Source organism: Anabrus simplex, chromosome 6, assembly GCF_040414725.1.
Source record: "Anabrus simplex isolate iqAnaSimp1 chromosome 6, ASM4041472v1, whole genome shotgun sequence".
Taxonomy (NCBI): domain Eukaryota; kingdom Metazoa; phylum Arthropoda; class Insecta; order Orthoptera; family Tettigoniidae; genus Anabrus; species Anabrus simplex.
The window spans coordinates 189,573,255-189,598,072 of NC_090270.1; the positions used below are offsets into that span (position 1 = coordinate 189,573,255).

Consider the following 24,818-nt stretch of genomic DNA (forward strand, 5'->3'; position numbering starts at 1 on the left):
GTTTACTCAACGGACGTTACCATTATAGCCATAGGAACTCCAGTTTACATGGAATCTAGCCACAGACAAGGAACTTCGTTATTCAAAACCAACATGCACTGGCTAGGATTCGAACCACAGCCACTTTGGTGAGAAATCAGTGACGTCACGTGGCTGTCACAAAAATTATTACTAATAAAAGAATCCGCATGCATTAGCCGGGTTTCGTCCTGCGACCGCCTGAGTGGAAAGCTTGTGTTTGTTGTTGCTTGTTGTTTAAAGGGGCCTAACATCGAAGGTCATCGGCCCAGAGTGGAAAGCCACTACCAATATAATAAAATACGGTTACAACAAAAATGCATTCTGAATAATGACCAACACATGCGATGTGTATTCGCAAGGGCATGGCATCCCTGAGATTCGCATTTAATAATAATAATAATAATAATAATAATAATAATAATAATAATAATATCCTTACAATTATTATAGATTTTAAGAGTGTTAGAATGTTATCTTGGAAACGTTATCTAACTTTGCGGAAACCAACGACACTGAAAATATTCAGTTTTACGCCCTTAGATGTCGCCATCCTCTCTTGGGATCGAACCAGCTATCTTGGCAACAGAAAGATAGCGACTAGCCGTTTGCTATTGAGATATCCAGACTTCGTGCAAAGCTGAATGCCCTGTGGCTTATATCAGGATTTGCAATGGCGCAAAAGCGACTTTGGCTTGCTTTTAGAAATGATAATACGTCTCACTAACTACTTCCGCGGTATTCAGAGATGCCTAGGTGCGAGGAATTTCCAGCAGAAGTTCCATTACGTGGCGGTAAGTGTACCAACACGAGGCTGGCGTATTTGAGCATCTTCATATACCATCCAACGTAGCTGGGATCGAACCCGCCAACTGGGGCTAAAGGTCAATATTCTACCTACTGAGCCACTCCACCCGACTTCTTTTTGACATCAGTCGATGTAAGTACATTATACCACAATGGATTTCGTAATTTTTACATTCCCAGTAAAGCAATAGTTACGTAAAGATAGCCACCACTCTTCCTGAACAAATTCGACAGATTAAGAAAAGCAGATCGCAGCTCCATTAAACGGTACTTAATTGCAGAAGATTCTAGTGCTTGACGATGTAGAAGTAAATATCGTATTTACCAGAAGATCCTGTTCACCACTTGCCGCCTGTTGCGACTGAACTGATAATGCATTCACGTGAAGTAAGTGGTTACGCGACGGTAGTGTTGAAGTGTCCTGTGCTGCTGCTTCTGCACTGTGCTCTTCTCGCCGGGGCTGCCGGTTAAACTGGCCGACAACTGCGCGAGCCGAGGTCTACACTCTTCCGTCCCGTGGTGGGGGGACAGGGTTGTTCTGCATTACCGTAACTCCTCCTTTTCTAGAACACGTAGTTATTGTTGACTTCCTAACCCGTGACTGAAGTGGAAGATCAAGGGTCCATCTTGCTTTACTAAGGCCGGAGTATTTGGCTTTTCCTTATTGCAGATCTGGTTTTTGCTGGAGGTCTCCATCACTTTAGTATTCAGTATTACTATCCTAAAGTAGACAACATGGTCTGTAGGGACGGAGCTTTTTCGAGTTTCTCGAAATAAGACATTTAGCTTTTTACAATGTGCATAATTTAGCATTTTGCAGCTTTTTGAAGAACATAGAATTTCAGTTCTAATAAACATGTAATTATTGTAGTAACAATGTGAAATTAAAATCATATTTGCATAGAGCTAATATTAATAAAGAAAAAGTACAATAAATGTGTGTAGTTAAATGATTTAAGCTAAGGAATAACAAAGAAACAATAATACATTTATATTAATGCAAAATCATAATAAAAAGAAAATATTGAAAAATCAACGTAAGTCACGTCATGAATCAGTGACACGATTGAAAAAAATCCTAGAACGTACCTGAATATGTTCTGTCGTTCATATTCGCCGGCCCCGTCGTGTTTACCTCTTACCCGGAGGCCCCGTGTTCGAATACCGGCCAGGTCAGAGATTTTTACCTGGACCTGAGGGCTGGTTCGAGGTCCACTCAGCCTACGTGATTAGAATTGAGGAGCTATCTGCCGGTGAGATAGCGGCCCCGGTCTAGAGAGCCAAGAAAAGCGGCCGAGTGGTTTCGTCGTGCTGACCACACGACACCTCGTAATCTGCACGCCTTCGGGCTGAGCAGCGGTCGCTTGGTAGGCCAAGGCCCTTCAAGGGCTGTAGTGCCATGAGGTTTGGTTTGCTTGCACACTGTATTTACTGAAATATCTGAGCATCTACTCTGTTGGCAGTACCCCAAACACATTGCAAGGAAAACTCTGGGTAGGTACTTAATATATCAACAGCATTAGTAGGCAGTTCATTTGCAAAATTTGTACAAGTTATGAAAGAAAATATTAATTTCCCTAAAAACCCTAGAAAACTGTATATTTCTTTTTTTTATCACTAAAACACTTGAAATCTACTTATAGTACCTGGCCAGCAATGGCAAAATTGAAAAGCTTACCAAAATCTTGCAAAAAAATATTTATCCTCTTTATCAATGAGACTGCTCAACTTTTTTTAATACTTAACCATACACTCCACAAACATGCTTCACATTTTGTTTCTTACATTCTCACTTAAAGGGAGTCCACGAATTCAGCATACACTAGTGTACTACACGAGTAAGCAGGGAAACAGGAAATAGACCGCAAATCGCACGACATATACACCTACCAACCTTACGTGTTCGCTCTGTATACGAAAGGAGTGTTCCCTGCTTTGACTAGCGGCGTAACCGCAAGGTAAACACAGCCAGTGCCTGCACCCCATATTCCCTCAGTTGTGTTTGCCCTGTTATAGTGTGCGGAGTGTAGTCTCGTGGTGACCGTAACAATGGCACATCGCCGCTATTTGGACCCCGTTTTGCAGGGTAGAATACTCGGCCACCTGGAAGCAGGCCAACACTGACCGAACTCGCCGTATCCTTGAATGTGCCACAAAGTGTCATTTCCAGGCTTTGGAGACGATTTCGAGACACGGGAGATATTAGTCGTAGGCCAGTACCAGGAAGACCAACGGTAACCTCCCCACAGCAGGACCGATATCTGGCCTTAACCGTCCGACGAAATCGGAGTGCACCTGCAAGACAATTGTCAGCGGAGCTTGCAGCCGTCTCAGGGGTTGCCGTTTCCCGGCAAACTGTGTACCGGAGGCTCAGAACAACAGGGTTGTTTGCCCGACGTCCAGCGGTGTGCGTCACGTTCACTCCAGCACAGAGCCGGGCCCGTTTCCTGTGGAGCCGTCAACATCGAAACTGGACCAGGAATGAATGGAGGAATGTGCACTTCATAGATGAATCCCGCTTCAGTTTGCAGAAGGATTCTCGTCTCTCAATCTGGAGAGAACCGGGTAGCCGATACAACCACAGGAACGTCGTGGAAAGGTGACCAGTATGGTTGTGGTGGCGTCATGATGTGGAGCGGCATCATGTTGAATGGCCGTACGGACCTGCCCATATTCATGGGTGGTCCGAGGAACAACATTCGGAGATACAGGGATCAGGTACTGAGAACACATGTCCCGACTCTTCAGGAGATGCGGTTGGTACAGAGTTCCTCTTAATGGACGATAATGCCCGACCGCACCATGCTGCTCTGGTGGATGAATTTCTGACTAGGGAAGACATTCATCGCATGGACTTGCCAGCGAAGTCTGCGGATCTGAATCCTATAGGACATGCCTGGGATGCATTGGGGAGGCGAACTGCATCCCGTCAGCCTCCACCAAGGACCCTCCAAGACCTTCGCATTGCCCTTTCGGAGGAATGGGATCGACTGCCACAAGAGCTCTTGGACCATCTGATAGAGAGCATGCCACGTGCATGTGTGGCCGTTGGGGGTAACCACACACCCTATTATCAGCATATTATGTTGTGGAAGACATTGCCAAGTTTTGTTAGTTGTTAAAGCTATCAGAACCTTTCTGACACTTTTTGGACAAGTGTTGCATATTGTGTGTGATTCAGCTTCCGTTTGTTCAGCAATCCGTCTGACATTTCTATCAGGCGGTATGGCCTCGTTTAGTAATTATGATTACATTTTTGACACTAGTGTATATGTGGGTAAACGTTCTCCAGCAGACATGGGATAGGGTTTTTTTTATCTTCAAGCCCACCCCCCTCTAGCTCGGTGAAGTGTAATGACTTGTCGTGGCATCTAATCCTCAAGTGGAGAGATTCTGACCCATGCCGTTTGGATAGCTACCCATAGCTTCCTGCTATCCGTAGGTGGAGGTTCTGTGGCGTGATTGGAGCTCAACACCACATCCCATAAATGCTAGAAAGGGTTCGTATCAGGCAAACGAGGTGGCTACAGCAGCCGTTGAAACTCTGCAGAAGACTCCTCGAAACAATTTTCGACAATTTGGCTCTAGTGACACTGCAATATCCCGATGGACAATCTCATCGTTGTAGGGGTTCGTGAAATCTATGGCGGGCTGCAAGTTGTCACCAAGCAGTTCAACGTAAAAATGAAATGGCGTACGGCTTTTTAGTGCCGGGAGTGTCCGAGGACATGTTCGGCTCGCCAGGTGCATGTCTTTTGATTTGACACCTGTAGGCGACCTGCGCGTCGTCATGAGGATGAAATGATAAAGACGACACACACCCAGCCCCCTTGCCAGCGAAATTAACCAATTATGGTTAAAATTCCCGACCCTCTCGGGAATCGAACCCGGGACCCCTGTGACCTAAGGCCAGCACGCTAACCATTTAGCCATGGAGCCGGACAGTTCAACGTAGCAGTCAGACAATAACCTGTTCAGGTGAATCAGCGGATCCAGCCTATGACACGTGAACAGACGACACACTATTATGGAGCTACCACCTCCCTGTATGGTGCCTTGTTGACAACTGGGATCCATGGTTTCATGGGGCCTGCGCCATATTCGAACGCTACAATCAGCTCGAAAAAAACTGAAGCAATCGCCCATCAAGCTACATGTCGCCAGGTCTCCAGGGTCCAATTAACAACGCTACACACACAGGTTGAGACGCTGCGCCGAGTGTTTTGGTGTTAAAAAGAGTGCTGTGGTAGATCAGCTGCTCGCATATCCCATTGACGTTAAGGAACGCTGCAATGACCTGCTGCGTTGGCTGTGGATGTGAACTGAGAGCCAGTGAGGCTCGTCTTATCTCGCAAAATTCTAGTCTAGCGATCATTAAGCATCCGTGCGTGATCAGCCACTGCGCTGTTCACTGCGGAAGGTAATGCCTTCCATGAGGCATTACCAGGAAGTATGTGACGCCATCTATGGAGGAATGTTAAGTGTCCGGTCAACTTCGACGTCATGGTGCGGTGGTGCTATCCCATGACTTTTGGCATGTCAGTGTAGTAGTTTGAAAAGAAAAAGCTCGTTTTCGCATTTATATCGCAATTTAGTATAAGTTTCGCATTGCAAATAAATGCATTTACACTAAAACACACAAACACTGAAGGAAAACCCTTTATGAAGTTTTAGCAATACATCACTATTACGAAAAGTCACACCGATCCAACGAATATTCAACTTTCAAACCGCATTGTACTTTAAATAAACTTTCAGCTTATTAGGTAGTGCCCAGTACATATACACTACATGTCGAAGAGATGTTGAGTGCAGAATAAAAATGGCCAACCGGACACCAGAGGGACCCGAACCCACGAAATTTAGATTTCGCGTCGGATGTTCTTATAATTGAGCTATGGTGGCCTAGGTCATACCTGCTCTGTTGAAAAGTACTGTATCTGAACTACAGGTCTGGCGTAATTATAAGGTTGCGGATTTGGATCCCAGTGATGTCAGTTTGCCACCTTTGTTCTGTACTTACTGTAACATCTCTTCGATGTTCTCTCTATGTGCTGCTGACGACCGTCAATTGAAAGTTTTATTTCGGGAACAGTGAGGTCATGAAACTTAAATATTTATCAGAGTGGCCTACAACGGGCGACTTGCGTGCACTATGCAGTTGTGTTGGCAGTAGTGAATATAATAGAATACTCCCATATTCTAGTTCTGGATCGCCCGAAACTGGGGAGAGGAGGATGATGTTTAAAGTGGCCTAACAACTAGGTCATCGGCCCCGAATGGTACGAAAGAAGTTCAAAATCATCCACTGAGCAGAATACATGTGATGAAGAATGAATGGATATGAATTTAAAACAATCGGTAGATCCCACCCAGAAACTATCAAACAATAGTATTACTGACCAAGGGACTGCTTCTACAGCACAATCCTGAATAGAGGATGCTTATTGTCTAAAGGGATCCAAAATCCAGGTCAATGGCCCCTCATAATGGTACTTACCCCTAGTAAAGGAAAACCATGGTATTTGACATGTTGCCGTACTAATCAAAAGTAGCTTAGACTCATAGTGTTCCACACATTATGGTACTACTGACAAGTAATGTACGTCGCACAGGTAACGTAGACCTATGGTGTTTCTCACATAACGACGCCACTCAGAGGCAACGCAAACCCATGGTGCTCCTCACCTAGTCGTACTAATCACGGGCCCCGGTACTCCCGTGGTGTTCCTCATATAGTGGGTACTAATCACAGGCAACGCCCAGACCCGTGGTGTTTCTCTCAATCACGGGTACTGGAAACCCACAGTGAACCACACTCTGCTGCTACTAATTACAAACCTATTGTGTACCTAACATACTGGTACTACTCGAGAGTAAAGGCGACCCATGCTGTTCATCGCGTGATTGTTCTAATCACAAGTAGTTTCATGGTTCTAATACAATCATCCCTTGGTCGCCCCTTTTAGTCCCCTCTTACGACAGGCAGGGGATACCGTGGGTGTATTCATCTGTGTCCCCCACCCACATAGGGTGGGGAGAGAGTAATATTTTACTGCAATCCATTTGTTTGTTACATGCATTACATTATCTTTGTTACAACTATTCGTCTATTACTATACGTTAATTAAATATTGTGCCCGTTCGCATCTCGAAGACCAGCTACAAAATGGCGGCGTAGGAAGGTATGGCCCAAGCGATCTACTAAGGCAATGAACTTCATATTCATGCAGCGTATAGGAGGCTATGTACGTCACGGAACGGATAATTTTCGAAGACACTGCAGAACAGTAGAGGCTCATTTTGAATTGTTTTAAAAAAAATATAGCAGCGGAAGGATTGTTTGAGATGATTCTCAAGAAATAACATTCGCAGAAACAAGACGCAGAAACGAGCGGAGCTACGTATTTAAAGAATATTCTTGGCTACTGTGGAGAATATTTATTATTTATATTCGGCGATAGCATACGATTAAATTATTCACCGGTGTATGCTAAGAAAAGAGCCAAAAAGAATATATAAATAAATAATTTTTGGTGATATATGATTGACTTGGATTAGTGAGGAGCCACTCTACGATCGAAGGAATAGGAATTCACCATTCTACAATATTGATAACTTCGTACGAGAGGATAGTAACTACCGTAGCAGTAAATCTAATAACTATTTTACGGAGAAATTTTCAGAGCAAAGAAAAACTTCGACGATATCTATAAATAATTGAAATATGGAATATGACTAATTACTGCGGAAATGGAATTCTCTTCGTTGTCTACAGATTCAAAATGATGACTGTCTGCTAAATTAACAAGATGGACTGAACTGGGGATATGCACCGTCGAGCCAGAGGACCAGCTGTGGATGATTGGACCGGCCAACCAGTGGACATGATGACGTGGATGAGCACCGGCCAGCCAAAGGACCGGACGAGAAGGAGTGGACCGGCGAGCCATGTGACCAGCTGATGACCATGAGCGTGCAATCCAACCAGAGATCCAGATCCGATCTGAGGGTCTAGCCGCAACCGAAGGATGGAGCAACAACCAGATCAGACGTAGCAACTGACGAGCTAAGTCCATACATTTCTTTAGTAGAGTAGTTTCTTGTAATCTGCACCCTCAATCTAACTTGGCATGTGCTGAATATTTGGTGATATTTTTGGAGTAATTAAGAACGCGTGTGTAATGTAAAGTGAAGTGTGAGATATTTAAGATTTTAAGATAAGATGGAAGTGTAGAATTAGAATGCTAATATGACATATACAGGTTACCGCACTTGAATACTTACAGTGGAAACTAGTTTGGATAAAAGATGGAAGTGTTACTTGTGAATACCTAGAAGCAATGAGTCTAATTTGCTAGTGAAATTTCGATTAATCTCGCTTACCTGAATATAGATTACGTCACGAAGTACCTGCGCGATACAATGATTATTGTCAAATTAAGTATTCCTTTCTTCATAGAAAGAGGGCATTGAACTCGTACTACTGGTGTTAAGATAAAGGTTATTGACTACGTATTTTTACAAGGCAATTCTAGTATATTTAGCATATAGTTTTGGGAGTAATGGCTATATGCATACGGCTATATGAAAGCCGGTGTTATGTTAAAGTATCTTTGGAATAGTGTTGAAATGTGATTATTTATTGGAGTATATTGATGAATAGTTAAAGTGTAGAGGTTTGTATATGTTCTACGGGAAGTGTAAGAATTGCCATTCGACGAGATAACGTTATATTAGAATTTTAAGGTGAGTTTCTGTCCCATATTTGGAAGAATATGACAAGGAGAGAACATCGCGCAGATGACCATTTTAAGGTAAGATAGACAAGCATTATGGTAGAATAGTGTATCGTGACAGTTATATTTATGTCTGACATTGGTAAATAACAGGTAATATGAATAAGAGTGTACTTTAAGGTACAGTTTACTAGACTCATGACTTAGTATACATCTAATATTTCATGGTGCGGTGACGTTACAATAATTTCAGTCTATACTATCCATACAAGTTGAATAACTCTTATACATATGAAGTACTGAGATAGAGCAGAACGCTAGAGCACATTGAGCCATTAATAGAGGAGTGTGTGGATTTGAAACTACTTGAAAAATTTAGTTATGTTTATTTCTTTTCATGCAATATGATTTCTATTCGAGTATTTTAAATATGAAGAATATAATAATGGTTAGTTAGGAGCCATATGTCGTAGGCTTTAGGGGGGTATTGTCTTAGCCCGTGAGTTGTTACTTGTGCGTACTCGAAATATGTGACCAAATAATCAGAGTGCAGATCTATGAATGATTAATTTATGAATGGAAAGTTGGTGAACACTTTTACGATTTAATACTCACATAAGAGTATATTTGGGAAATAATTACGTGAAAATATGAACAGATTCGTGTTTACAATCTTAGTCTTTCCCATGTAATTTTATTACGTTTTTCAAGTTAACGAATCACTTATTTTATCTCAGCATGACGACTTATTTGTTATGAAGATAATTTTAATAATTAACGGGACAGTATTCACAATGTATATTTTATTTGATTCCTTGATTGCTGAGTGATCTCGAATATAATTTGTGAAAATGAAATACTTTTCGGAACATGGCTACGAATATTGAGACATGTATTAATATTGAATTTGAACATTAGTTATGAGAGAATGTAAGCATTCTTTTAAGCTTTATTTTATTTTATTTGAGCCAGCGCTGACTCTAGTCTTTCAATGATTAAATATTAATCAATTAATACTACCCAGATTTCACTTCATCTAACATCGAACATTATTTTAGTCAATAAATAATCTTATATTTTTTTTAGTAAGTGACTGTGTTAATTTCTGTTCAGGTAACGTCTAGTTGTAAGTTAGTTAATAAGTTTCATAGAAATAAGCAATTGACTAGTTCTACAATTGGAAAGAGTTTCTTTTGAAGTTATTGGCCACTGGTTCGTATATGTGCGTGTAGATACTCCTGTGGTGCGTATTCCAGCGGACAAATTCTCATTCGAAACCACGTAAAATAATTAAATATAAAATCACAGATTTTATGAGCGGAAAATGGAATACCCTGAGAAGAAATCAAGAGCTACCGGGATAACTTGACACTGACCGCTGCATGAGCGGGTACAATATTATATTCAAACCTAATATTACTTACATCCATTCCATATGTTATCAATCTCCCCGTTTATTTTTTCCTAGATTAGCGGTAGTGCCAGGCATACCGTTGAAATACTTCCCAAGAGAAATATGAAGCAAATGAATTGCAAATGTTAAAATACTATAGATTAAATTCATAAAGGAACGTCGTAAAATATTAGAATAAAATTTTGAACATGCTGAGATTTAATTGTTCATCTAATATTTAATCGGAATTAATAGATTAGCACGTTCGGCTTTGCTATTGTTCTCGAAAACAAATTCCCGTCCATTAGAATTTGCTTTACGTCGCACCGACACAGATAGGTCTTACGGCTACGATGGGATAGGAAAGACCTAGGAGTTGGAAGGAAGTGGCCGTGGCCTTAAAGTGCAGCTTCAGCATTTTCCTGGTATGAAAATGGGAAACCACGGTAAAGGCTGGCGACAGTGGAGTTCGAACCCACTGTCTCCCGAATGCAAGCTCAAGGCTGCGCGTCTAACCGCACGACGAACTCACTCGGTGCTAGTCGTAGTGACGAAAGCTATGGCGAATCACCTCACTCCTCACCATGCCTTGTACGCCTGATCATTGCGTCGTTATTGGTTTTTATGGTTTCCCTATAATCGCATAACACTTTGTGGTAAATAAATTCGTGTCGTCCTACCGAGGAGGTGCAGCCCTTTGGAGGTGAGCTGCTTATAATAGGTTAACCATTTAACCACACATCAGCACTCCGGCCCTTCTTAAATCTTTGCTAGTATCGGGAATCTAATCCAGGCTTCCGATGATGGCAGCTAATAGCGCTAACCGTTACGCTACGCAGGCGGATACCCTTGATGGTGCTATTTGAGGATCCAATCAGCCTCCGAGCTGAATTAACGGACAGACGGGACAGTAATGTCTAGTCCTACTGCCATATTGTGATTTCGAATGTTCTCCGTAGATGCCTGATCAAGGTTTTCTGTTCGACTCCCGTGGGCTACCTACGCGTCTGGAAGTGCACTTTAATTATAGGGAGAGGGTGAAAACTTGTGTCGGCCCATAGCCTACTCCTATCGAATAACACCACAGGGTCGACTCAAGTGAACGTCCCCATCCGATGGACGAATCGCCAGCAGCATCATATGGGGAGAGATTTGGACTTTGACCCTGGCTTTTGACACGCAATCTAATGTTTAGAAATTTTATACCACCACCTCTCCTACCCTGTCGAACATTCTACCAACAGGACCACCTAACGACGAGCTTATACGAAGACTTGACGCCTAACCGATCATTTCCACCAGGCGGGCTAAGATGATTGATAGGTACGTCTCAGGAACTTGGCTAACAGAAGAAGTAGACTGTAATTTTGACATGATCTATATCGTAAGTGTGATGAGATTTGGTAGGTTCTATTTTATTAGTTTTGTGTCTTCCAGTCTCCTATGTTTAAAACGTATCATGGTAGAGACTCCCAGTGGCAATAATAATAATTACAATAATTACAATAATAATTACAATAATTACAACATTATTATTATTATTATTATTATTATTATTATTATTATTATTATTATTATTATTATTATTATTATTGTACCGAGAGGTACACCCCAACGCTGCGCATTCAAATTCAGCGCCTAAATGAACTCCTCTATTGGAGAAACAGTGAAAATGAAACTACACCAACTTAGAAACTTTACTCAGAAGATGTCACCACAGCAATATGATGTAATTTTGTTATTGTGAAGTTTCCTAAACTGACTGAATTTCTACTCGTTTTGTTTGCTATACATCAAGAAGTTTGGACATTCTTCCACAGATGACACTACTAAAAACTATGGTCATGCACCCTGGTGCAAGGTGAAAGAACTTATAATTCAAAGAAGTTTTGTGTTTCTAGGTTTTTGTAACTGATTGCTCATTTATTTTTGGGTTGGCAATGGTTCCCTTTTCTTTCCGCCAGTTTTGAATCTAACCAATCACTAATTTCTGTAATTTTCAACCTATCACAGGCTTCTTCGATTTTGAGTGATTTTTTGAATCTACCAATAAAATTAATCTTGAATGATCTCGAACCTTCCCTGAGGGTTTATAAACTGTGCGCGTGTTAAGCAGGAGGCCTCTTTCGTCGGCAGCTAGAACATCTACAAGGTAATGGCCAAATAACTTTATTCTTTCTTGATACCTCCGCAGTTTAACCCGAGGGAAAGGTCCGAATCTTTAACTATGTAACCTTTTCTAAAATGTAAATAATCTTTCGGCTAAGGTAAAAACTTTGAAAATCTAACTGTAAAATCGGGGATAGAGAGTGAAGTACCCTCTCGAGATCCCCTTCATCTTGGTTTGAGGTACCTACGTTTGTAACCTTTCGTTTCTGCAATGTATTGAAGTTATTTCCATCCGTGCTACCTCAGTAGTTTGGGAATAGCCCCTGTTTCATCGGCCGAGAGCCCTATAGGTTTTAATTACCTTTTGGAGCACAGTCTTCGCCTCCATTCAAATTGTACTCGGGCCGTTTATTTAACCTGTTCTTTTTCAATAAGGCCCTGTAGATTGGGTACTAAATACCTCTGTGTAATAATATTTCTATTTGTAAATAGTGCCTTGTAAGGCAAGAGATCGTCTGATTTTCATGCAATGTTGTCTTGAGAAACAGAGCCTGTTAACTCTTTTTCAAATTTTGTAATTGTAAAGAGTGCCTCTGGAAGGCTAGATATTGTGATTTTAGGAGCAAGTGCACTTTGAAGTAGGGGATTTCTGCCCTTGACTAAAATTGTTCTCATTTTTGGTAAATTTGAGCTGAGAGCTCTGAAAATTGTAAAATTCCTGGCTTGAAGCCCAGGACCTGTAACAGTCACTAATCTCGGATTTTCCTAATCTTGTTCCAAGAGTACTTTGTACCAGATATGTTTTATGTTCACCAAGTGAAAATTGTTAAGGTCTTGTTTTCCGAAAAAAATATATCCTTCAGTTCAAGTTTTAAATTGCTTTTGATATTGCAGATAGACCCATTCACCCCGGCACCTTCTTTAACCTCTTTCTGCTCCGGAACAAGGGAAAACCTGCAATTGAAGTACCAAAGAGCACTTACATATGTTGGAAACCGAATTCCTATTAGCCAAAAGTATTCAGAACTCTGTGATAGACTTCACGTCACCCTCGGAACGCCTCTCCATGCTCCCAATTAAATGAGCCAATAAGGTCTACACAATAGTGAATGCACACGCTCTGGTCAAAAATGAACCTGACAAAAAAACGTTGACAAATTCTTGTCACATCTGGAACGAGCACTTACAAAGATTCCTCAGCATCATGTCGATTCTCTTTGGAGATTTTAATGCACAAATTGGTAGAGAGCGAGAACACAGGCATATCATCGGAGATTTCTCAGCACACAGAAAGACTAACGCTAATGGGCATCGTTTAATCAACGTATGTGGAATGGCCAATCTCCAGTTGATGTCTACACATATTAAGAAAACACCACGAAAAATGACTACGTGGAAATCACCAATCAATCGCATTGGTGAATATCAGATTGGCCCTGTAGCGATCGCCAGAAAGTTTTCCGCGGAAATTATGAACGTGAGAATACGCAAGAGTTATGGAGTGTCCGGCCACCATTTCCCAGATATCAAAAATCGATTCAGACCCAATCGAAAAAGTATAAAAATTCTAAAATCCCACGGATTGACCCGGAATATCTGAAAGAATATGAACAAGAGTTTGCGCAATCATTACAAACAAATGCACAAACATGGGACACGCTTCTTGAGACCATCCAAGAATCGTGAAGAAAATTCGGCCAACTACCACGGAAACACAGCTGGTGGACCTCTGACTGTGACAAAGCTCTGGAATCACGTATTCGAGCCTGGAAGAATTGGCACAACCACGAAATGCCAGAGAATTGGAAGATATTTTCAGAAATCCAGAAGCGAACGTCCAAAATACTCAGACGAATTAAATGCATACACCATCTCAAAAGATTAGAAGAAATTGTGACGACTTAAAAAGAAACACTGGATTTCTATAGAACCTTTAAGGAAGAACTGAGAATCTACAAGCCGCCCACTCTGTTTTTGTCGCCCTGATGGGACACTGGAGATCAACACAAAGGCGAACTGTTACATACTGAAGCAGCACTTTGAGAAGTTACACAACTCTAAACTACCTCCGGAGAAACTGCAATTCCACATACCTGTTCCAAACCCAGATTCAGTTCCACCTGCACATGATGAGGTAGGAAGTATCATATTAAACCTCAAAAACAATAAAGCACCAGGAGAAGATGGTGTAATCGCAGAAATGCTCAAGATTGGAGGTGAACACGTGATTGACCGACTACAAGCCGCCATTGCAAATATATGGGAAAGCGGAGTCTTATCTGCCGACTGGAAAACTGCCTTGATCCACCCATCGTACAAAAAGGGCGACAAGACGGATCCAAATAATTACCGAGGCATCTCACTTCTGCCAATTGCATACAAAGCGTTTCCACGTGCCCTCCTTACTTGGCATCTTGGAAGGGAGGTTGCGATCAGTTGTTGAGAGGAAGTTGGATGAAAACCAGTGTAGTTTCAGACCACAGAGGGGCTGTCAGGATCAGATTTTTCAGTATGCGCCAGGTAATTGAAAAATGTTACGTGAGGAATAGACAGTTGTGTTTATGTATCGTAGATCGAGAGAAAGCATATGACAGGGTACCGAGGGACGAGATGTTCGCCTTACTTGGGGGACTATGGAATTAAGTGTAGATTATTAAAATCAAAGGCATTTATGTTGACAATTGGGATGCAGTGAGAATTGATGGTAGAAGTTAGAAACAGTGTATGGCGGCTGTAATATTGTGTGATGTTTGTCTTTTAAAATAGTGTTTGTGGCGGGTAATTAAAGGAGTTTGAAGCTTTCCTACGTTATAGTAATGTACATTTCCTAGTGACCATTGAAAGGAAAAATCACGTTCTGCTGGCTAACCTTAAAGTGCTGTGTAATTATATAATTCCTTATTCTCGTTTTGTGCTAGTGTAATTGTAGGTTATGTCACGGAATAAGCAAAAGCAAAAGAATAAGAACAAGAACAGCAGCATGATGGATACCCAGGGTCAGTTAAAGTGTCTCGAAGTGGACGAAACTAACATCCAAGTTGCTGAAAGTGGACTTGACAATCTAGAATCAACTGTTCGTGAAATACTGAGTACTTCTACGTTCTTCGATTGTATCCTTGAGCGACTAATCGATAAAGTAATTGACAGGCTTAAGGACAGCATCGACTTCAATACGAAGATTATTGAAGATCTTAGAAAGGTAGTGAATGAAAAAGATACAAAAATAAAAGAACTGCAACTAGAACTTGAAACTATGAAATCGAAATCTTGTGACGAGATTGATCAACTTAATCAATACTCACGACGTAATAACGTGGAAATTCATGGTATACCAGAACTACAAAGTGAAGATGTATATAAATTAGTCACGAATATTGGGTCAGCAGTTGGCTGTGTAATCAATAAAACAGACATTGATATTGCACATAGAATTCCAACATCCAATAAATCTCTGCCTAGACCTATTGTGGTTAAGTTCGTGAATAGATGGAAGAAGCATGAACTTATGGTTGCAAAGAAAAATGTTAGGCAACTTTCATCCACTGCACTTAATATTAATGCCACTAACCATACTATTTACATCAATGACCACCTAACAGCTAAATCTAAAGGTCTTCTTAAGAGAGCTAAAGACCTTAGAGCGAAAGGCTTCAAGTATGTGTGGTCAAGGGATGGGAGAATTTTTGTAAGGAGAAATGATACTTCCAGCATTATACATATCAAAAACATAGATGATGTCGTAGCTCTCTCTTCCCCTTAGGACTTAGGTAGGCTACTTACTTGTAGACACATGAAAAATCAACATTTTTATGGAAGGTTCTGAATTCCAACTAAGTGAACTACAGGAGCTTACTAACAAAGATGGAAGTAGAATTCTGTACATCAACTCCCAAAGTATTCGTAATAAGTGGAGTAATTTACTTTATACAATACAGGAAGCACAATATCCTGAAATCATTGTAATTGTTGAAACATGGGTTTCCCCTGAGGAAGAAAAATATTTTAATCTAAATGGATATGATGGTCTCCTTTGCTCTAGATCACATAATAGGGGTGGTGGAATTGCCATTTATATAAAGGAACCGTATAAGGCTAATGTATTATTATCTATTAACAGTAATGCCAGTTCATATAGTATATTATTAACCGAGATAAAGGGTTTTGTGAATGACATTCACTTAGTAGCAGTATATAACCCTCATACCAAATTTTCCAAAGATTTTCTAAAATGTTTAGAAGATATTTGGAATAAAAGTGGTAAAACATTTTGTATTACTGTTGGTGACTTTAATATAAATAAATTAGAAAATAGTCATATCTACTGAGCTTCAGAATCTCTGTGGGTGTTATAATCAGAGTTCATGTAACACTGTCTTTCCTACTAGAATTTCATTGACAACTAGTACACTTATAGATCATTTTTACATAAACAGATTCTGCAAATATAAAATATATAACATAATAAATGATCTGAGCGATCACAATTTATTAATCTTGGATATTAATATTACACCCAAAATGAATACACAAAGAAATTATGTAATGCAACCTACAAAATACCATGTCCCATCTATGGAAAAATACATGTCTCAAACGCCATTAACTATAAATGAAGAGGATAGCTCGGATATCATAACAAATAAATTAATGACATATTTTAAAGAAAGTACTGCTTTAGTTAAAACTGAAAGTCCTAATCTAAATAAGAAAGTTAGACCCTTTTGCCCATGGTTTACTTCAGAGCTGTTAAATTTAATCAAACAAAAAAAAAATTATATTATAAAATTAAAAGACAACAGATGAGATTTAGTATGGGATGTGGCTATGTTTCACAGCAGTTAATACAAGACTATAAAGACATACGTAACAGGGTTACTAGAATGAAAAGAGATCTAGAAAATAATTATTATATCAATAAGTTAAACAGCACAAATAATCAGTGGAAAGTTATTAATAATATTCTAACAACTAATAACAGTAACAATGAAGAAATACAACTGAAAGTAAATGATAAGTTGGTGACTGATTGTAGTCAAATTTCTACTATATTTAATAACTATTTCACTGATATGGGTCTGTCTTTAGCTAAGAAAATTCCTCATTTTAAATACCCTCACCTTGAGCCTGGCCCATCTAATTCCTTATTTTTAACCCCTACTAATGAAAATGAAATTGAACAAATAATTAATAATCTTAAAAACAGTTGTAGTGTTGACTGTTTTGGTATTAGTAATATTCTTGTAAAGAGACTCTCCAAATTTATTATACCTCACATCACAAAATTAGTTAACAAATCTCTATCAGAGGGTAAAGTACCAGCCAAACTTAAAATCGCCAGAGTTGTACCAATCTATAAAGGCATGGATAAATTTGATGTAAGTAATTACAGACCAATCTCCGTACTACCTCCTTTATCTAAGATTTTAGAACAAGTGGTTAAAAAAAGATTAGATTTTTTGTTAAATAATAAATATTTTTATCAATTTCAGTATGGTTTCCTACCTCACTCGAGTACCAGTAATGCTATTGAGGATATTATTATTAAACTACAACAAGCTTTAGACTCAGGTATGTTAGCAGCTGGTTTATTTATAGATCTTAAAAAGGCTTTTGACACAGTTGATCATAAAATTTTATTACATAAATTAGAAGTAGCAGGCATTAGAGGCATTGCATTGGATTGGTTTGTTGATTACCTCTCTAATAGGGAGCAGTTTGTTACATGTAATAATAATCAGAGTAATGTGAAGGTGATTTCAATTGGTGTGCCTCAGGGTTCTGTGCTTGGGCCTTTATTGTTTCTTATCTTCATTGATGATATTGGTCACCTTAAATTAAATGGAAGACTATCCATTTTTGCTGATGACACTAATATTTTTTATACAGGCTCTAGCAATCATGAACTTGAACAAAATATGCAGCAGGATATTCGATTACTTGAAACATGGCTTAATTCCAACCGATTAACCATCAATCTAACAAAAACAAACTACATAAATTTTCACAAACCTTTATATGTATTAAATTTGGATAAAAATCTGCTTTTCTTCAATCAAAGAGTAATTAAAGTGCACAGTACTAAATTCTTAGGACTGATTATAGATGAAAATCTGTCGTGGAGTAATCACGTGGAGACTATTTGTAATAAAATTATCCCTGTGATTGGTATCCTCAGTAGATTGCGATATAAGTTTTCTCGTGGGTTGTTGAAAGGTATTTACTATGCTCTTATTTGATACATGTCTGGGCATGCTGTAATAAAGAATTATTTGGAAAGGTAGAGGTCCTTAGGAAGAGAGCACTAAAAATAATTTTCAAACTACCCATTCTGACACCGACTAAAGATCTGTATAAATATTGTAATATATTATCACTTCCAAACCTCCGCATAAAGGCTTCTATAATTATGATCTATAAAATTCAAAACAAATTAGTCCGCTCAAACACATCAGTAATTACCAATTCACAGATTCATAATTATGAAACAAGAATTATTTATAATATTCACTACAATCAGATTTATTCCACTAGTTATGGTCAAAACTCTCTTTGGCATTTTTCTATAACTATGTATAACTCGCTTCCAAAAAATATAAAAATGTTACGAACTTTATCTATCTTCAAAAGTAACGTAACTAAATACCTGAAATAGTATGGTAATTATGGTTAGGAAGCTTTGTCCTATCTTATCTCTTACACCATATTAAATTATATACTTACTGTATTTTATTTTGTAATCAGATTGTGAATATAGCTGCCATTGTCATTTATTTGTATTGCACCAAGAAGAGCCTTGGCTCAGGTGCCTATATTGAAATGAAATAAATGAGAATGAGTTATTGGTTCAGGGTACTTATAGACGTTAGACAAGGCTGTAATATTTCGCCTTTGCTGTTCGTAGTTTACATGGATCATCTGCTGAAAGGTATAAAGTGGCACGGAGGGGTTCATTTAGGTGGAAATGTAGCAAGCAGTCTGGCCTCTTCTGACGACTATGTCTTAATGACAGATTGTGCCGAAAGCCTGCAGTCTAATATCTTGGAACTTAGAAATAGGTGACTTGATTGATGTCAGTAGGTAAGAAATTCAACAGAACTGAATGTCAGATTGGTGATACAAAGTTGGAACAGGTAGATAATTTCAAGTATCTAGGATGTGTGTTCTCCCATGATGGTAGTACAGTAAGTGAGATTGAATCAAGGTGCAGTAAAGCTAATGCAGTCAGCTCGCAGTTGCGACCAACAGTATTCTGTAAGAAGGAAGTCAGCTCCCAGAAGAAACTATCTTTACAACGGTCTGTTTTCAGAACAACTTTGCTGTACGGGAGCGAAGACTGGATGGACTTAGGATATCTTATTCATAAGTTAGAAGTAACCGACATGGAAGTAGCTAGAATGATTGCGATACAAACAGGTGGGAACAATGGCAGGAGGGTGCTCGGAACGAGGAAATAATGGCTAAGTTAGGAATGAACTATGTGGATGAAGCTGTACACATAAACCCGCTTCGGTGGGGGGATCATGTGAGACGGAGGAGGATAGGTTACCTAGAAGAACAATTGGCCCTTATGGGGGGTGAAAGGAGTAGAGGGAGACCAAGAAGGCGAGGGTTAGACTCGGTTTCTAACCATTTAAAGGTAAGAGGTATAGAACTAAATGAGGCCACAGCACTAGTTGCAGATAGATTGTGGCGACGTTTATTACATTCACAGGGGCTTGCAGACTGAATGCTGAAAGGCATAACGGTCAATAATAATAATAATAATAGTAATAATAATAATGAAATGGCGTATGGATTTTAGTGCCGGGATTGTCCGAGGATATGTTTGGCTCGTCAGATGCAGGTCTTGACTTGACGCCCGTAAGCGACCTGCGTGTCGTGATGAGGATGGAGCCCTACTTAAGATGAAATCTAATGCTGAAGATGACACAAACACCCAGACCCTGATTCATAGGAATTAACCAACGAAAGTTAAAATCTGACCCGACCGGGAATCGAACCCGGGACCCCTTTGACCATAGGCCTTTTGCGATGGAGCTGGACAAGGTGGCGATGATCAACATTGTCTTCACTTAGGACACACTGCCCCTTGAAACAAACTTCGTTGTCTGTTGACTGATGAGTAAAATTTCTTAGAGATCTTTCATTGACTTAATGGACGGAGGATAATAAGAACTTCCTACTTAAATTGTTCTGGGATTTACAGCTAATGAAAACAAGACGACGCGGAGTTTATGTAATATCGGTACGTCCCATTGTCAACTTGGTTTATGGTCAACACATTAAAAACAGTAGATAACGATAAACTAAGGGTCATTCCTTCAGGATCATTTTCTACTTATCTTACTGCGTTCAACAACAATAGGTTCAGTAATTTGGAAAGTCAAATGAAGTTCCTTTTAAGACAAACCTATCACCAAACAGGCAGTTTTATATTTTAATGTGTTCTTTCCTCGATAAATGAACTGCACAGTTCGTATCCCAGTGCTAAAATATAGCGATTTTACTGACGTTTCCAAATTGAATTTCTTCACACTCAGTCACTGTACGAGACTCGCGATACTCCAAGCACAACTGTCTGCACCTCCAGCAGCACACTTTATCCCATCACTCCTTCGTAAGAGTTCTTCATGGTCTAAGATCACAAGGTCTTGCATGTATGTAGCCTATGTATTGCACCCGTCCACCTCCCGAGTCCCAGACTAGCATTTATCTCAGGGGTGTCGGTTCATTATTTAAATCATCAAATATAAATATAACGGCATAATAGAACACGGGGATGAACGGAGCAACTTAAAATTAAAATGGGGAAGGCTCGATTGTAACTTGAATTTAAGGACTCCATGATAGGACTAGGAAGTGACTGTTACTTTAAAAAGGGCATCATATAACTACAATAAAAAGATTATGAGAGTGGTTTCCTTTGAAATAATTTGCCAGAAGGAGCGGTTTATTACGCCATTTGACGTATGAAACTTTGATACACTTGGCAACAACATTTGAATTTCCACACATGTTACATATATAAATCACTTGCCATACCGCAAGTGGTATCAATATCTTGCTGCGTTACTTCTGAAATAAAATGACATTTTGGAGGTATAATTTACGGATCGATTCCATTTGAATCGAACCGTTACTCAAGGATATAGCTTCCTTCTATCGGGAGCCCGAGCATAACCCATGTTACGGTCGGCTTCCCGATTTAACTAAGATGACGTACTCCGGCTATATACATTTTTCCGAGACCGGTACTCGGACTGGGTATTGTTTCTCGTGAAATGCGAAAACTGGATTCCACGGACAGTTCCTATCTTACGATATCCAGCTGGTGCCATACCAATGAATTAGCATTTATATATTATTTACATGTGATCTGAATTGTCACCAGTTAGCCTCAATAGACTACTGCCACAGATGAGATAACGAGAAGCGGTGGGAAAATACCGTGCCAGTGACCCCCCCTCGCATCGCGAGCGAAGTAAACAAACACGCCAAGTATTACTGTCACATCGTCCCATATGGAAACCGTACGATAACGAGGTAACAAAATGATTCTAATATTATCATTCTCGTGATTATTATTATTATTATTATTATTCAACGGTTCCTGGCACTGTCACGTTTGATTAATATCATCATTATTATGCGGGATGCAAACACCAATGGTTATTACTGTTATTATTATTATATCCCTCTCGTGGTTATTATTATTATTAATGAATAGGTGACTCAATATATTATTATTCACGTCGCTTAAGAGGTTATTATTATTAATGGACCGGTCACTTCCGCCAAAATATATATTAAGATATCGGTCGCAATTACAAATATTTTCACTGATCAACCAACGACATCATTACAGTTATTATTATGACAATTATTATTAATCTGATCGCGATGATTTAACATCGTCCTTACATTGTTATTATTATTATCGGTTGCATATCATCATTTAGATTCCCGTTTAACATCGTTATCAACGCTCATTTAATTAAGGCGGTCCAATCCTTTATCTGCAATATTTATTATTATTATTATCATCACGACATCATGATTGTCCTCGCTCGTCATTACAATGAATACAATATACGACCATTTATGTGGAATCTGAACTCTCATTATCCTTAGATCCGTTGTATCTCAACGAATAGCTGTGCAGTCTATTTATTTCGTACATGCTGTCACGGGTTCGAATTCTCCCCGCTCTGTAACTCAGTATTTCTCTGTGACACTGCCCGTACATTTTACACTCATTTCAATATCCTAAGTGTCTCTCGTACGGAATTTATTTTCCTTTCTATCTCAATATTCCTCGATTCATTTATTTCTCACAGAATTATCAACTGACTTATTTATTCATTTCTGACATCGTACGACCTTTTATTATCTGACTGCAGATTCTTTCACATTTTCTATCTCATTTTGATCTACGCTTTAGTTCATTCTCCACAAATAATCGTAACATCTTGAAATTATATTTACCAAATTTTGACAACCATGGTCTCGTAATATTAGCCCTACGTTTTCCGGCTAATAAATCGCAACTTCAAAACGCGACATTTATACGTAAAAAAACATTGGACCGTAATTTAAACCACACGTTCATTAACATGTACGGATTATTAACACCGATCTACATTTCAATATTATTAATTGATCAAATTAAATTATCACGCACTTTAATTCCGAATTTAAAAAAAACGACCTCCCGTCATTAGATGATTCCCAATAAACTCAACACTTGATCACATGAATTATTATTACGCACTGCTCACTAAATATTTAAAAAAAATATCTTCTTCTAAAAAAATTAGTTATATTATTTATTTATTATTATTATTAATTAAAAAAAATAATAATTTCGCCTGTAATACGGTAGTCCACTCCTAATATGTTTAACGCATAACCCCTTTCACAAAGTCGATTTATTCTGGCACTAAACACTCCAGATATGATTTACTTGGAAATTATTATATTAATCGCATCTCACAAATTTAACAACTTCACTTCGAAAATATGACCATATTAATTACAACAAAACACACTTGGTATGGCGAAGCTGGATTTTCCTTCCATGTCATTAAATGGCTCGTTAAAATGACAAACATAAAAGCACATATCGGGTCTTATTTAACTAGCATAACCAAAATCAAATGTAAAGAAAATTATTGACTACAAAGAAAATATGAATGCATGCATGACTTAACGTACTACACTATATATACAAATTTACATCTCCAACAAAACTGAATACATAAAAGACCCGATTATTTACATTATTATGATTTACTACTGTCCGTGCTACAAATTTAGGATGGGGTCGTTAAGCGACTCATCTTGTTACAGAAGGTAACCAAGTATAATCAAATTATTCCCATTTTTCCCATCACGATAACATTTCCCAAATATTATTTACAGTTTAGTACTCATCTTAGTTATCGGTATTCCATTACAGCTTTGCAGACGAGAGGCTCCATCCGGCCCCTCTCTGCGTTTTACTCCTCCATTCTTGATGGCGTAGTTTCACAAAAGATTTCCTGGCATATTATCATTTTACACTCGTATCTTAATTTCCACAAACCTTCACCATTTACGACGTTAACACTGTATACTTTAACTTGGATACAACAAATTTCTATCCTAGACCCAAGAATTTAACATATTTACCCTATTTAATCTTCGTCCACCTACCGCACAATGGACCTGGACACGTACGACGAGGTGTCAACTATTACGCCCGTCGCGATACGCCCGATTTATACGGCATTCTTGACGTGTTCATAATATCGGTTCGATATAGCCAAGTACAGGCTACTATTCCCTGAAAGTACTGTTCGTCACACAGTCTGTTATGCACGTACTTATGGTGATATAATTTATACTACTCTCTTGCAGTGTAATTACTTTACATCACTGATATTCACAAATGACAAACACTGTCCTACGTTAACTATTTCCAGATTTAACATGTTGCTTGAGCGCGATCACGTTTTACAAACACTGGCGGATGCTCGCGCCATTAAATGACTGTACGTCCGTAGAATCCTAAGTTACCGGCGACCAACAGTTCAGCTCCCGATATTCAATTCACGTGTGCTGGCGACCGTCAATTCAGCTTCGAGTGTTCACTACAAGTGTGTTGCGAGGATCCCTTGCCCCGTATATATGGATGAAGCCTTTTTCCCGCGGATTCGTTGACGTCATACCCCTTAGGGAGGGGGTGGATTTTTAATATCGGTACTTGCACTCCGAATTGGAAGTTAAAATTTACGTCAAATTAATCCACTCCGCTAGCATATCTGCTGGATAAAATATGAACTCCTGGTGATCACAGATTTAGGAGATATGGGTGGATTTAGCTCCTCACATTTCGCGCCTTCTTAAGCGTCCCTGACAACGTGGTCTTCGTCCAGCCAATGACAATCAAGCTGTCTGGTTTCCAAGAAATCCAGCCTTTAATTTATTTAATTTGCCAATAAGTATTGATTATTTTTCCATGCGTGACATCTAATAAATTCATCACATCCATCCGCGTACTCATAATAATTTATTACTGATTACTTTTGTAGTTACGAAAATATCTCATCCATCATTCCTTAAGATGGTATCACTGAGTCTCCCATCAAATTTTTACTATTGGCCGGCAAGCGGTCACGTGATTTAAATCTCCACCTGCTCGAACTTAGGCTAGCGAACGTACACTCAGCCGCTGTAATTTTCCATGAGGTCATGGAATTTCCGTCCTACCA

The 24,818-nt window shown here is 39.2% G+C and overlaps 1 protein-coding gene across 2 annotated transcripts in view; it reads right to left on the reverse strand.

Annotated features, from left to right (window-relative positions):
• Positions 1–24,818, reverse strand: part of LOC136875640 (sodium-coupled monocarboxylate transporter 1) — a 247,732-nt gene that overhangs the window by 94,344 nt on the left and 128,570 nt on the right. Inside the window, exon 1 of one of the 2 annotated variants that reach the window (XM_067149182.2) lies at positions 1,151–1,280. The exons of the other annotated variant lie outside the window; for it this stretch is intronic. The gene's annotated coding sequence lies outside the window, so the exon portion shown is untranslated. Of the gene's footprint in view, positions 1–1,150; positions 1,281–24,818 lie in introns of those variants that run through there. 2 annotated transcript variants of the gene reach the window in all.